The sequence below is a fragment of the Mytilus californianus genome, unplaced genomic scaffold (assembly GCF_021869535.1).
Source record: "Mytilus californianus isolate M0D057914Y unplaced genomic scaffold, xbMytCali1.0.p SCAF_14, whole genome shotgun sequence".
Taxonomy (NCBI): domain Eukaryota; kingdom Metazoa; phylum Mollusca; class Bivalvia; order Mytilida; family Mytilidae; genus Mytilus; species Mytilus californianus.
This window is the reverse complement of record NW_026262626.1, coordinates 3,982,440-3,996,070: the sequence shown is the minus strand read 5'-3', so window position 1 is coordinate 3,996,070 and position 13,631 is coordinate 3,982,440. Positions and strand designations below refer to the sequence as shown.

General features: G+C 29.9%; 1 long non-coding RNA gene across 1 annotated transcript; it reads right to left on the bottom strand.

Moving 5' to 3' along the window:
• Positions 1 to 2,152: 2,152 nt before the first annotated feature.
• On the bottom strand, positions 2,153 to 12,919 carry LOC127724046 (uncharacterized). The gene is made up of 4 exons (XR_007992309.1): positions 12,811 to 12,919; positions 3,362 to 3,393; positions 2,544 to 2,638; positions 2,153 to 2,163 (listed from the first exon to the last, which is right to left on the bottom strand). It is a non-coding gene; the product is annotated as an uncharacterized LOC127724046 (long non-coding RNA).
• Between the last annotated feature and the right edge of the window lie 712 nt (positions 12,920 to 13,631).

The following is a 13,631-nucleotide window of genomic DNA, read 5'->3' as shown; positions in this document are numbered from 1 at the left end:
TGAGAAAAGATCAAGGTATGAAGGAGTCCTTCTAGCATCAGTAGTATCCTTAATTTCAAGTTCACTCGGATATATGAGATGTAAGAACTGACTGAAATATGGGTTATTCAGTGATAGGACATCATCAATATATCTGAAAGTAAAATTAAAGAATTTCACAAGGTGTTCTTTTTTCTTTTTGTCTTTTAGAAGGTTCTGAATGAATTCTGCTTCATACTAGTATAAAAACAAATCGACCAGTAGGGTAGCACAATTAGTACCAATTGGAATACCCACTGTCTGTTGATATATATCAATCCTCCAAACTCAACAAATATATTGTAAATTAAAAAGTCCTGCATTTTGATAATATCATCTTCAGTATATTTTCTGATAGAATCAGAATGGTTCTTCACAAAATAAGAATTATTTTAACCCAAAACAAGAAATTTATATCTACAATTCCCTTTTTTATAGAATAAGCTCTGTTTAATGAGATGGTGAAGTCGATCTTTCAATTAAGCATTGGGAATAGTAGTGTAATGCGTAGAAAAATCAAAAGTTTAAATGTTGCTGCAAAATTGCAGAGATTGTGATCTAAGATTTAGCAGTAGATCTTTAGAAATTTTAAGAATCCACATCTGATTGTCAACACTGGTGGAATATATCTCATCACAATATTTTTGAAGGCCATCTTTTAATGTAGAAAGAATAGTAGTCAGCACTTTAGAAAGATGTTTAGTTGAACATCTGTATGATCCAGCTATGTATCGTTCTTTATAAGGAGTTTTGTGAAGATTAGGTTTCCAGTAAAATGGCGGTAGATTTTCTTTGTTTTCTTTGATGTTAATACAAAACGTAAGACGGACAGATATGTGATTTGTAAAATTTCATCTTTTGTAAATGATGTTAAAGAATATGTAGGATTACCATTTTTGCTGTTTATTCCAGGCTCTTTTGTGAGACATTCCAAGTAATGGTTTTTACATATGAAGACAATATTATTGGAGGCTTTATCTGCTATTTGTCATGCAAAGAGGATAAAGCATCCACAACCTCCGGGTTCGTGAATAGGTTAGAAACCCTTGTGCTCATAGTACATCGTATTTTCTTAATGACAGATTTTTTTGACAGATTCATAATTGCGTATACTTCAGGTTAAACATATAAGAAGGGGTTTTTCTTTCTGTAATACATTCTTTCGAGGCGGCATTTGTCGATAAGCAATAAACTAGAAGAAAAGGTCTTAATAATCTCACAAAGCCCAGATGACAAAAATCAAAATATATTCATACAACGAAAGTCAATAGCATAGTAAACTCATCTTAGAGAAGAATTTATACATGTTTACCATGTTTAATACATCATGTTGAGTTAAATCTTTTCATTAAGTGTGTCTTTCAATTACAAGTTGTGATTTAAAGTACCTGATTTAAAAAGAATGACACATGTAAAAAGGTTGTAAACGATATTATAAAAGATATATTTCGACGTGATAAATGAGAACCATGACAAATGAGTATGTATTCACAATTAAGAATAGAAATAAACTCATCATAGATACCAGAATTGAAATTGTGCACCCTTGACGTCAGTTACGTTTACAAAAGACACACCAGTGACGATCGAATAAAAAAAGGGAAACATTAGAATGCAATTAAACATGAAACCTGAAAAAAGATAAAGCAATATTTATATACTTCTTTTAATGTTTTACAAAGATTTATACACATTCAGAAAAGCATAGGTATATTTAGTTTTTGTTCAGATTGGTAATAAACGGTGGAACAACGCTTAAGATGAGTTTTTTTTATACAAACGTTGTTTATCATGAATGTAAATGAAATAAAACTACCCTTAACAACTCAAGTTTTAGTAGTTACACCACTTGCTAGGCAAATATATTTCACTGATGTTATATCAATTTTGCAGTTATATCCTGTTTTCACTTGATCATTTACAGAAATTTGAATATATGTTTTATCCTTCACATCGATTGTTAATTTGAAGGGATTGTCGAAGTACACATTTTTAATATTTCCATCCGCAATGTAAATTTCCTTCTGCCATTTTTTCGAAATGCGTGTATTCAATACAACTTTGGAAGAGTTAGCTCTTGGATTGAAATGCAAAGCAATATTTTCGAAGTCTTCGTTGTCTTGTTGAAAATTGACTGCAAATCCACTTCAATAAATAAAGGAAAATTATTGAAGGAGCATAAAGCACACATAAAATGAAAACAATAACGACGTCGCTTTTCTTCATTTAAAGTCAGCAGAGACGAAATTACCACTGTTTTGAAGGAACAATTGTAAGGGAAAGCATAGTATATTATTACAATGGTCATTAATTACTATTATTTTTATTTACCATTAATGTACACTTGTTATAAAATAGGCTAATATAAGAAGACACTGTACATGTAATAAAACCTAGCAATTAAATTCAAATCGTTTTTGTATTTTCAAAATAAAGCTTTTTGATTTAAAGAACAAATTGCATTACTATTGTTTGTTGGTTTTCACTTATTGTTAATAAAATAACTCAGTATATCCGTTACTTACCCGGACACTGATGCAAGAGTTTTATTCTCACAGTTGATTTCAAATGAAACAACTTTTCCGACTTCGAGCGATTTATTCAATTGGGATAAGGCAAACTATGAAAAAGGAAATAAATATAAAACTAAATAGCATTCAGTAACGAAGAGTTACAATCGAATAACAAATGACTCGTTGCATATATGATCACAAAGAAAAAGTGAAAAACTCCTGATATATTGTTTTATAGCATTTTACCACGAATTTAACAAGACCATCGTTTCATTAAAAAGATGTGTTCATATACTGAGATTATGCTCGATAACCAAAAAGTCAACCCAAACAAGCCTTAACATAAAAGGTGTACTCGACTTTTCCTTTTTGTTTAAATTTTAAGATTCTTTCCCAAAAAAACTGTCGCCTTGGGCAGAGATGCTAATTATTGCTTTAAAAAGATCAATCTTTTATCTTTCTGTGGATTTTTTTTATCAGCAGAATGTATTCTTATGCCCAAAAAGATTCACATGTGTGTACACCTACCAAAATTGACTGTTTTGTGAAAATTTGTCTTTAATTTAAAAGTTAACAAATATTTCGAAACTCCAAACTATAATTTAACATTAATTTGAATTGCTCGAGATTAATCCTACTTAGCAAAATTAGAGTTTTTTGGAATATTTTTTATGTTGTTGTAATCAAGAGAAATTCTGGATGGAAGATGTATACTTACCCTTTTTATGTAAAACCTTTAAACATGGACTCAAATCCAAAAGAAATATTTTTCTGTCTTTTTTTTAAATAAAATATATTGTTTATGTTACGACAGCAGTCATTTTACTTACATAAAGCATGTTGATTGCTGTGGTCACGAGCACTGAAACAAAACAAAAAATGGACGTTATTTGGAATTATATCAATTGATTAATTTTTTGTCTTAGCTGCGAGGAAGATATGTGCACAATGAACACTTTTTAATATCTTTCTTCCGATACTGTATTTTATAGTTTTAAATATTTTATTAAAGAATATCGGTTGCTTAAAAACAGTAGACAGACACATATGAATTTGGCAAGAATGTTTACAAATAATATGTACAATTGGGCGTTCTCAACACCTGTGTGTTATAGAAAAAAATTGTTATGCAAAACTCATGTATGAATAAGAAAATAGGACATCCATTCTCGAAAACAAAGATAAGTTCTAAACAAGAGTGAAGACGCAAGATTTATGACGTGCATGACAAATTATCATTAGAACAGTAAAATGACAGCAAATTACTAACCAAAACCATCAGTCGATAAAGAAGAAAACGAATCATAAGAAAAAAGACAAACAACACTGCTCATAAAAATTAAGAATTGAGTAACTCAAACCCTTACAAAAATTGTTAAGGTTACAACATTTGAAACAAACAAAACTGAATAGTATTATCAACCTAAAGTTTTGAAATTAACTTCTTAAAAAAGATTGTTAAATCATGTGAAAATATGTTAACATAAAAAGAAAACGCAAACAAAACTAATAAACAATTTCTTTTTCAATTGTGACATCACCAAATGCGGCTTTTCAAAAAATTGTCTTGCCATGATATATCAACCAACACAACATTTATTAGTAGAGTCAAAAATTACTACTCATAAATTTCCATTCCGGACACATATCAGATCAACTCCAGATTTTGGCTCTGTCTGTAGTTTTCTGTGTAATGTTCTTTGGATTATTACTTTTCTTTTTGCCGTTTGCGTTGTCATGATTTTTTTTGTTTTTCTTGAAACATGTTAAACCACATTGAAGGTTGTTAAAATGTACCATTCGATATATTTTGCTGATCTGTCAAGAAAATGATTACATAGATACCAATGTTTTCATGTATTTTGCGTTCATACTTTAGCTTACATTTTTCCTAATGTAGGGATAAAACATATATGCACACGAAACAGCCAAAATGGGTTTTATACTCTTGAAAAAAAAGTGTTGTTCGACCTATGAGTTTTTATGACGTATAAAGTTTAAAAACCTTATTGTTATAATATTTATATAGTAAACTAATTGGTAACATTTTTATAGTTTATAATATAGAAGAAAGACAGAGGAGGCAAATCATAATTATAATTGTGCAATAGAAGGAGTAAATTTGGTAGTTACAAAAACAAAATGCTAGTATACGTACTTTTAAACATAACTTTGATTTCCAAAAAAAACCCAACATATTTCTGTATAGTCATTGTGTTCCGATTTGTCATTACCATATTTCAAAAGACAAAAACATAATTGACTTTTGAAAGGAAATTTGCCCTTTTAACGCGTTAAGTTAGTTACAAATAATACACCGATATACAGCAAAACATTTCAAATACTACAAAAAGTCTAACTTGATTCATTCAATGGTATTGTCATAAATTGCGTTTAAAAGGAACCTACGAATTATCTTACAAAATCAAATACATATCATATATGATTAAATTGTTTTAAACATTCTTTATTTTATTCAATAGACATGCGACAGACCAAAGAAAATATTCACAAAGAATGAAATGAAGCATTACGCTTCTGTCAATTGATAGCGGTCTTCACCTGATGATGCAAAGATTTATCCGTTTTGAATATTTTTTTTATAAGAATTTGAACGCGTAATTGCGTAATTGCGTAATTAAAGTTAAAATTGATCAATACACTATTTCAAATATATTACCACATCCGCTTATGTTTACAAGAACATTTAACTTCACATTTTCCTTACCTTTATTATCAATTGAAAAATATTCTTAACCTTTCACACATATTTACTATTGTTTCTAATCTTGCCAAGTGTTTAAATCTTCTGTGTTTGAGAACATTGAACTACTAGTCTTGTACATATTTGTACACCATGATTATAGAAAAATGTATAAAATATACTGATGACATAGATACATATGTCTTGCCTGTATGTAAATTATATAGTACCATGCAAATGTTGAAATTAAAAATGCAATACTTTAACGGGCCTACCACAAACATTAATATTTAACTCAGCTAAAGTTTCAAAATCCTGAGACGATGGCCAAATAATTTCCACGGAAAAGGAGATGTTTCTATACTAATACCTAACTAATTTCAATGATTAATCATCACTGAAACCTTTCGAAATTTTAAGGTCCTAAATGCTCTTCAACTTCAGACTTTATTTGGCCTTCTTAACTTGTTTTATTCGAGCGTGACTGCTGAATCTTTTGTAGACGTACAATATTTTAATCCTGGTATCTACGATGAGATTTTTTTACAACCAATGGGTCGATGCTACTGCTAGTGGAAATTTCCTTCCCGAGGGTATTACCATTCTAGTAGTCAGCACTTCTGTTTTGACATGAATTATCATTGATATGGTCATATCAATAAATTAACTGTTCACATTTTTTTTAATTTTTCGAAACACTAAGGATTATCTACCCCAGGAATAGATAATTTTAGCTGTATTTGGCAACACCTTTCGGAATTTGGGTCCTCAATGGTGTTCTTGGTAGATAGTTGTCTCATTGGCAATCATACCACATCTCCATATTTTCATATTCAACTAAGTACTTTATTTGTCCTATTTAACTTGTTTGATTCGAGCGTCACTGCTGAGTCTTTTGTAGACGAAACGCGCGTCTGGTGTACAAAGTTATAATCCTAGAATCTTTGATGAGTTTATTTAGCATGAAAGGTTCATCTTAAACTGACCCATTCACGAACGGCTAAATATGAGATATGCCGATGCTTATAAAAATACATACCACATATCATCGACATGCTATTAGTAGTTCCCTTCAACTGACATAATCACAATCTCTCAAATTGTTGACGCCAACGCCACCGGACACAGCACGTTTTGGTCTCGACTCTGCGCCTTTGTCGAGACAATTCAATAACAGATGTATTATTTTACATTGAGAAACAATGTCAAGCAATTAAATATTTCAATTTTTTTCTCGATATAGATCGCTTGCATATGGGTGGATACTAATCTCATTGGCAATCGTACCACATGTCCACATTTTTATATTTAGAAGAGTCTTCCTCCAAAGAATTGTAACATGTAACGTTTCCAACATCAGGATGTTGTGTAAAAGGGGAGGGGGTGGTGGTTGGCGTACAGTCAAAATCCTTGTATTTGTAAAAAATCCGTAACAACATATACAATATCTATTCGCATAGCTTAAATCTCATGTCTTTTGTTATCGTAGCATCTATATTTGTTGTTCGTTTTTCATGGATATCATCGTTCATAACTTACAAATCGAATCCACTGTTGACTTTGTTAGTATCACTATAGGATGTATCATGATCATTAAGTTATGTTTGATCAATGTCGAATTCAAAATTCGTAACGTAAATATAACTGAAAACTTACCTGTTGTTTCAATTTGCTATTTATTGATCACCAGATCTACACTTTATTTTTATGTTTTTTTTCTCGTCATTTACAGTGGTGTGTTTTTTATTTAATCAGAATGTATGACGGTATGATGGTGGTATGATTTTTAGTCCTTTTTTGTTCAATGATTTTTTCTCAAGACTGATGAAGTTCTTAAACATAACATATGATCGCTATACAGATTAAAAGGAGTTAATTACTTAGATACGAAATCATTCAAATATAAAAGGTTTATTAAATTCAATATTTGATAAAATAAAAAGAAAAAGAAAAATACAATTTTGTTTTCTATTGTTTTTAACGCTGTGAACCGTTAAGTTTTTTTTTTATATTAAAGAATGAAAATGTGTTAATGGACAATCCGCATACACCTGCAGTCTTTATTTTATAAATGTTTCACAATATGAACTATATAAATAAAAATCTTTTAACATTCAACCTTAATACGATTACAGATATGTTCCCATAGTTATAATACGTTAGTGACACATCTCCATTACTCCCAATCGGGAGTGAACACGGACCCCACTGTACCCTCGCAGCTCTCGAGGGGTGTCCCGAATAACTGAGGGATCTACGTTCACACACATACACACACACACACACACACACACACACACACACACACACACACACACACATATATATATACATACATACATACGTACGTTATTGATTATGACTTACGGCGCTAATGCATCTTTTTGAGAATTGGCACTGAAGAGCATTCATACACGTGCTTTATTTGTGTACCCAAAAGAACTGATAACTCTGTTTTATTCTGAGAACAACATGCAATATTAATTTTAAAGCATAAACAGAGGGAAATAACGCAATTTCCATACAGGATAAATGTGTTTAAGTTTATTTCGAGCTTAAGGACCAAATCCAAACAAATAATCAGCTTATAAATGGTGAACTATTAACAATGCTGAAGTCTGAATTCTTGATACAGATTGAAAGAAATGATACTAAAATTATTTGTGATATTTACAAGCTAAACAAAATATGATAATAATTTTAAAAATACAATAAAGTGTAACTATAGTACTATTATATATTAGTTGCAAGATAAACATTTTTCATTGTTGATATATTCTAAATCTGTCAATTTATACAATGTTCATTGTTATTTCAAATGTAAAATATGCGTGTACCAAAAACCTTACCTATCAATATGTTTCTTTGTTGTCTAGAATCGTCAATAATTCAATGGTATAAGGTTTTGATAGTTTAATCTTTATTGATTTAATTAATTAAATAGTAAACGAATAATACAATACATTGGTTTTAGATAAATCAACCCTTACTCAATACGACAGCTAAAACCATTGTTAATGCCCTACTTAAAAAAAAACAACCAAATTTGATCGTTAATATTGATGAGGTATCGTTTATTGTTTCTTACTTGATAAAAATTCAAAATGTTAAGTCTTTTATATTGAACAGAAGGTCAGAGGTGTGTTTTTTCATCGTTTTGTGTCCGCTTTCATGATGTTCATGGTCTAAAGGAGCCCTAAACATAAACAATACCCATAAAAACATAAAAACAACAACAACAACAACAAAAAACAAAACCAAATAAATCAGAATATCTTTTGAAAATCAGTAATCTGAATCTTTAAAGGGCATTATACATGTTAAAGTTTTAATCGTTTTACACAATTTTATATTCGTGTTGCTCAGTCTTTAATATTTTATGTAATGTGTTATGTACTTGTTGGTCTTTTTTGTCGTTTTTCATTATTGCCATTGTGTTGCCTTTTTTTCGACTAATGAGATTTTAATGCCCGCTATGCATCTTCCGCTTTGTTTTTATACTGATAAAATTATGTAGTTTTAATTTGCAAGATAAACTAATCGAAACAAAATGTTTCTAAAGTAATAAAGAAAAAAATACTCAGCATATATGGCACGTTTAGCTAATTGTTGCATCTTTTTTTTCTTCGTGTGTCTCTTCCTTTCTGGTGGTAGATTTTAAAAACATAAACAGTTAATTATTAGACATGGTCTTATTGGTAAAGGATATGAACTAATTCCAAACTGTTCCCATATTGAATTTTCAGTGATGAAATGCTGTAATTGCTGATGATGCATAAAAATACTTTATCATGTTTATGCAATCAACCCACATGATTTGAGTTTTTACTCTATGTATTTTTTTTCTAACAAGACAAATTTTATTCAATACATCATTGCTTTCAAAATTTCTATACTAGTATATCAATGCCAAATTTCAAGGAAAATAACCCCCATTGAAGGAATTAAAAGACAATGCAGGTTAATGTTCGTCCTCTTAAACTGGTATATATATATTCAATTGACAACAAGACGTCACAATGACCGAATGTAATACAATACCATAGCAATGTCATTCTCTCTCAATAAAAGGTTACGTTAACTACAAATGGTAGAAGTGACGATGGTCATCCCCTGCCAATAACAGCTGGTGCTATGTTTCTTCGAACAAATGTTACATTAGATGCTAATGTTCTATCACAAAACAAAACTATAAGGTATTTGATTTTACACATACAAATAGCTATAAATGCCACTAAAACTATAAGCACTGATTACTTTTTTAAATACTTTTTGTTCCTAAATCTTTGTTTTAACCATATGACAAATAAACACACAGTACGAAATTTAGTGTCAAAATATTACTCCCCTGTAAACACTGAAAACTTGATCTTTTGAACGTTTATTCCGTTTTAGCAATGGCGCTATTAATTATAAATTCACAGAAAAACGTTCTGGTAAATGATAACAATAAAACAAATTGAAATGAAAACATAATTTCTATATAATGTTATCATTTCCCTTCTGAAAAAGCAAACGACGGGTACAGCAGTTTTTCTACTGGAAATATACCTTTCTTGGACATGCCAATTACTATACTATTTTTCCTTTAGAATGTCTTCTATATTCATAAGAATCGGACATCAGTTTAAATTAAAACATGTTATAGTTTTTTATATTTAGTAAAATATACATGGAAGTACAATATGTTGTTAATACATTGCAGTATGTTGAAATGGATGATAATCTAAAATTATCGACCTTCTGAAATATTGATCTTATTCCCCTTTAAAACTTCAAGAGAACATATTTGAGCTTAAAGTATATTTCACTAAGTTGCAGTTTGGTCCGAATTCTGAATGAACTGCAATAGATGGAGAGCAACGCTTGCAATCAAGTAAAAGAAACAAATCAATGTAACAAAAATAAACTAAAGGAATCACATAAAAACTACAAAAGAGCAAGACCGGGTGCGTCGTACAGAGTAAGCTTGTTAGATAATATATTACGTTTCATCATACTTCTTCCTTTTCTCCGAAATCACTTAATGTGTGCATATTACGAGAAAAATTACTTTGGTATCATTGTAAATTCAATATTTGAAGAGTAGCGACTGATGAGATATCGACATCAAATTCCTGAATGGTTAAAACAACAGCTACATACAATATTCCAGACTTGCATAATACCAAGAGGTTTTCCTTACTCGTTTGATATTTAGACGAGTAATGACTAACTTGCAAAAATATGATTTACTAGAATCATATATAGAGTTTCATGTGTTATGTCAGTTATGTTTTCGTTAATAAAAAACAAAATATTTTTAGCACTGATGTAAACTATATTTAAAGATAATACTACATGGTTAAAAGGAAATCTTTCAAGAATAAAGTTACTAGCATTCAAAGGAGGTTTGAATGGATCGTATTTAAATTTATGTGCTTTATAAACAAAATAACCGTAAAAATTAGGATTTCATATCCCGTTCTTATAAGAATTCTATGGTTACAGATAAACTTCAAAACTAAAAACTATGTTGACATGAAAGAATTAGTAAAAGTTATCAGTAATTTGTAAAATGGTAATGAGATCCCTGACTTAATCATTTACCACTAACACATTTGATTACGTTCATAGAAATCTAAAACGTCACCACAAACACGGAAATATCGAACGATTTCGGTATTACACACATCGTAAAAAAAAGCCTGAGGAACATCTCCGTCCAAAAAAGGAAAATTAACAATAGTAAACAATACAACGTCTCATTTGTCGTAATACATTTTTTCATTTACATTTGTGAATATTCGGTTAAAACAATAAGACACGCTAATATGACCATTTGAAATATATATCCATCCAGGGTTCCCAGTACTGCGAAGATGTTAGATCTTCCTCTAATTTAGAAATTACACATATCCTTCTAGAATCATTAACTTGAATTTTTAAGTAGTTGTGATAAGGGTAACATGGCTAAAAAGATATCAAGACATTGTAAAGTGTTTTTTTAAAGGAATTGTATAGTACTGGGTCGATACTGCTGGTGGTAGACTTTCAGTCTCCGAGGATATCATTATGTCAGTAGTCAGACGTTCGATATTGACATGATTAAAATCAAACCTCCCTTAAATTAAATTTATCTTGACGACTATTTTAATTCGCCAAAAGTTACAGAAATATGTAGGGGACATTTCAAATATGTTCTCGTCATAAATAATCAATTGCAATATAATCGTTTTGTGCAACGGTTGTGCAATATATTTGTTATAATCACGTACAAGTAAAAATTGCATAATTTCGCTATTTTACTGAATTCTTTCAAATTTATTGCTGTAAACCTCATGAAAATGGTATATCTTTATTTAAAACATCATTGGAGTATTAAAGTACATACATTCAATATTTAATTTCAAAAATCTAAAAGATCGCATAAAATGTATATGTGTTTAGGTCCAATCCAAAATCAAACCTTCGCCTTAAAAGCAGTTAAACTTCGTTTTTATCTGTACATGAAATTCATATTGTTCATAATAAACAGATCAAAATATTTGATAAAGATAATAGCTTTGTTTGATCTTGATAAAGAATTTAAAAATCATTATTCGATGACAATAATGAATATGCGAAATGTTCGTCGTCAAAAATGAATACAAGGTGTTAATAATGTAAACAGGTTTTTAAATAAGCCATACAGTTGCTTACAGTATATTTTGTTTTGTCATACATTGTAAGGCTTAAAGAAAATTGTAATATAGTATTGTTATCGGTGAACAACCAAACGCATATAGTTGGAAAATATTTTCATTACCACAATCTTTGTAAATATTTTAAAATCGCTGCAATGTTTGCAATGTGAATATTCGGTCAACACTTAAAGACAAGCTTAAAATGACGTCGGGGAAAAAATACTTAAAGATCGTGAAGCAGTAAGATTAACCTCTAAATTATAGTCATTAAGAATCATTAACTAGGATTGTTACCTAGTTGTGATTATCGTAACGTGGATAACATTGTTTAGCAAACGACACTTACTCTGTCAAAACATCCGGTCATGAACTGTTTTGAGTTTCCATCAGGTTTTACTCGCTTGGTGATATATTCCAAATTGATTTTGAAGTTTTGAACATTGGTTAAATTCTGCTGCCTCGGGTTTAAGGTCTTTCTTAATTTCATGCAATATTACATCGACCATGTAGAAATCAAACTAAACGGACAATCTATGATAATGCTGTAAATTCAAACAATAGTCGTGTTTTCTTTATTAAGAAATAACTGGTGTTTCCGATATACATTATTCAACAGTTCTATGTAGGCAAAATTAAAATGTTAATTGTACTTATTTTGTTTAAAAGACATTAAAAATATAATCAAAGACATTAGGACAATGAATAGCTAATTGTTTGTATTATATTTAAGATTAATTGACAAAGTCTGCAGGAACACATCCTCTTTTCGCCCGATTTCTTTGTGGAAAGTTGTTTCTGATGTCTTAGCTATTCTCAAAGGAATGCTTTCATATGAACTAAAATATGACTACAAACATAAGCCACCAAATATATAATGAATAATATAAAATTGTAATGAAAATATAATTACTTTAAAGTTTTACCTTTGTTTGTAACCAAACTTCTCCTGTATACTTAATCTTGACGACTATGATGATTAAACAACACGTATATGCAGCGCTCAATTAATGCATGTTCTCCACTGCATGAAAGTATTAATTTAAGGTATCAATAAACTACTTCAAAATCAGTCGTAATTTCCGAGTTGATTTTTTTTCTGGTAGTTTATAGTTCAAGTAAACGCAATGTTTAATAGTAGTTTACAAATAGTTTACTGGAGGCAGTAAGTTCATGAATTGACACCTGATTTACTGTCCAGTAATTTTCGAATTTAACAAAGTTTAATATACATACAACATCAAATTTAATGTAGAGAAAATCTGTAAAACATGATTTACTACAAATTAAAGTCAATAATATTCCAAACAGTAAGCTGTTTACTGTGGTTTTAAATCTGATTCAACATCGAGTTACAAATTTAATACAACGATAAACTTTCATTTAATGCAAATTGAAATCAAATTCAACTTCAAGTTTAAAGATTTAATGTGTGAAATAACTTGATTTACTTAAAATTTAAACTCATTTTGACTCTATTTACTATCGAAAATCTTTGTAATCTCCGTGTTTGGTGCACCAAATATATGCCAATTGACCTGCAAATTCACGACAGAAAACAGTATATATTTGCAGCTTTCATCCACATATGACCAGTAACAGTTCTTACAATCGAATCCTATTATAATGCAAAATATATTTGTTTATACAAACATACTTCAGTATAACAAACAAAGCCATAATTGTACACCCTAAGTTGCCACAACCCGTAATTCGAATTAAACACTCATGATT